The sequence below is a fragment of the Meleagris gallopavo genome, chromosome Z (assembly GCF_000146605.3).
Source record: "Meleagris gallopavo isolate NT-WF06-2002-E0010 breed Aviagen turkey brand Nicholas breeding stock chromosome Z, Turkey_5.1, whole genome shotgun sequence".
Classification (NCBI taxonomy): Eukaryota; Metazoa; Chordata; class Aves; order Galliformes; family Phasianidae; genus Meleagris; species Meleagris gallopavo.
In genome coordinates, this window is record NC_015041.2 from 58696791 (window position 1) to 58699863 (window position 3073).

Genomic DNA, 3073 nt, shown 5'->3' on the forward strand with positions numbered 1-3073 from the left:
CAGAATGAACCAGATTTGAAGTTGAACAGGTAGCTCTGAAGGTTGACAATTTTCCTGATGTCTTCAGAAAAAAATCCAGTAAACCTCTCTCTCTCAGATATCCTGGATTTGCAAAGCCTAATGCATTAAAATGTATTAAAATCTTCCTTCTCCCTAACAAATATACAAATATATAAATTCTGAAATGCAGAGGGAAGATATCAGTATGAGAAGGTCCCACAGAAAAACTGCATTTTTAGTGTTAGAAATGTATCACTGCTCATGTTAACATCTCTGCCTAATATAGTGGATTACAACTGGGGTTTGCAGAGGGATCCAAAGAAACCTAAGTTAGTCTTGAAGTTCCAATAGGGCGTGGATGGATAAATTCTCTCTTGTCTCCTTTCAGCAGCACAGACAGAAATGCAATAGGGTTTTACTTTATTATTAAATAGTAATAATAATAATAAAAACAAAAAGCTTTTCCTGCACCATAGTGCACTTAGGTCAAAATGCAATTACAAGAGTTTACAACATGTACACAGAAGGCATCACACTGACGGGGTGGTGGCATCTAATCCACTACAACATTAACATCAGCCCGTTTGCTTCTTGAAACCAGAGAGCTGTGGTGAAAAATAAACAAATGCCAAGAAAACTGCTGACACACCGCAGGCAGCAGGCTGAAACCTAATGCCACATCTGCATCTATAGAACAAATGGATTTCCAGCATGCAAAGAGCTAACTACATGGTAGTGTTTGCTCTTCTGATTCAAGTCTAAGATGAAGGCAGTGTAGATGCATCTGCAGCCAAAGTGAAGATGGGAATATGCAACTCCAGTTCTCCAGGAACCTGACACACCTTTTGGCAGCTTGGGTCAGTGTGTGGGAAGGAGCTATAATGACCAATTACCAATTACAGAATTGCAGAATCACAGCATTATAAGGGTTGGAAGGGACTTCTGGAGATCCTCCACTCCAAAGCAGGTTCCCTACAGTAGGTTGCAATTGCTAAGTCAATTTCTGCAATTGGTTGGACTGACTAAGTTTGGTTGGAAGACTAAGACCTAGCTAGAAAGAGAAGAAATGCAAGGAATAAGACTCTCTGCCACTGCCTTGCATACCTAATATTAGGGCTATGCAGGCAGGTGCTCTGTGAAGCAGAAACTCCTCACTGCTCTGGTGGAGATGTGTTTATCTGCACATAGCCACTAGAGACCAAAAACAACAGAGAAACTCATTGCAGCTGGTCTCAGCTGGCATCAGAAAGCATCTGAAGATGATTTAGAGGAGGGTTGCTACAGGGTAGTATGGTTATGTTGCAGATGGACTTAATGATCTTTAAGGTCTTTTCCAACCTGAGCAATTCTATGATTCTATAATTCTACGAAGAAGCCATTGGATTTTAGAGCAACAAAATGACTCTTTATTTCTGAGGAGAGCCTTATTCCATCCAGGAGATGGGAACAGAGGTACTGCAAAAGGCCTCAAGCATCCTCATCACTTCTGGATGGTTGAGATTTCAGAAATGTTCTAGGAATGTTTAGAACAACTCAGTGGGAAGGGATCTTCACTCAACATAAAATTCAATTGCTAATCAACAGTCAAAGCAGTTACTGAGCACATTGCCCAAATTCCCCTTGGCCACTGACAGCTGTGTCACCTCTAGGAAGCATGTTCCACAGTCTGACTATGAAGAAATGCTTCCCAATGCCCGGTCTCATCCTCCCTAGGTGCAGCTGTGTGCCATTCCTTTGTGTTCTGTCCCACCAGGGAGCCAAGCCCAGCATGTCCCTCTGCTTCCCCCCAGGGAGCTGCAGTGACCACTTCTCTGCCACCTCCGCACAGGATAACCCAGGTCTGCCCACATGGTGCCTCACATGCCTTCCACCAAACCTTCTACCTTTTTCTCTACCTTCCAGCTTTTTTTTGCTGTCCTTCAGACTGTTTCATGGACCTTAACATAATTTCTTTATCGTAGAGCCCAGAAATGAACACAGTATTTGAGGCAAGACTGCACCTTGAATCCATCAGTTTGTGGGAGAGGACTACTACATGGACAGACTTCCAGGGTGGTCCAGGCTGCACTTTGCAATACTGCTTTTTGTAAATGTTCCAGGTGTGACAAAAAGAAATGGCAATTTTGAAAATTGTTATGTAAACTATTTTGGGAGAAGCATTTTTCACACCAAGGGCTATAAACTGCCTTGCACAGAGTTGCAAAGATGGCTTCAGAGCAGTAAGAATAAATTCAATTATCCCAGTCACATATTTTCTGGAAACTTGGTATTCTGATTTGAAAACCTCTTCAAGATGTTTAGCAGACTTTCACCTGTCAGCAGAGATCATGAAACGATGGCTATAGCCTTTCACTGTTTGCACATAAGATGGTACTTTCAGAGCAGACCAGGTGCAGCTGACTGTGCCTGGTGGCAGGGATCTGTGACAGATCACGCTTTCACCCACAGCTTGTTTCTGTTGTACAAATACAATATGGTATGATTTCAGCCTGTCAAAATCCTAGCGAAGTCAAAATTAATTCTGAGTATGTGTGTTATCTGCTATACTGCCAGATTCTAAGGGGAAGGTGGAAAAGGAGCTGCAAATGTGGTGTCAGAATTTTGATAAACAGGGCCCGTCTGCCATGAAAGCAATTGGAAAGAATGAGACCAAAAATCTTAGGCTTGAATTTCATCCAAGGCTCATTTGGCAGCAAAGTATGGCTTCAGCAGAGGCGAGAAAGTGACTGGAATCCACCACTTGACCAGGCTGACACTTGTTTACAGGAGCAGGCTAGGAGAGCTGGCAGTTTCTTACAGTAATCAGAGGATTGATTTCATTAGTAGGCATTTTTAGTAAGCTCCACAAAGCTCTCACAGGCTTGGCTGATCACTGGATCTGCTACCCACAGGAACATTTGGGTGCTGCACATTCCCTCTTACCCCTCACAGTCACAGCTGGCATACGGCTGCAGGAGCCTTTAGCTTCATCAAGGCAGTTGGTTGGGCATCTTTATTTTTTATTCCAAACTAAAATTGATGAGAAGACACCTCAAAAAAAGATGGAGAATTCAAGATTTTTTTAATACTTTTT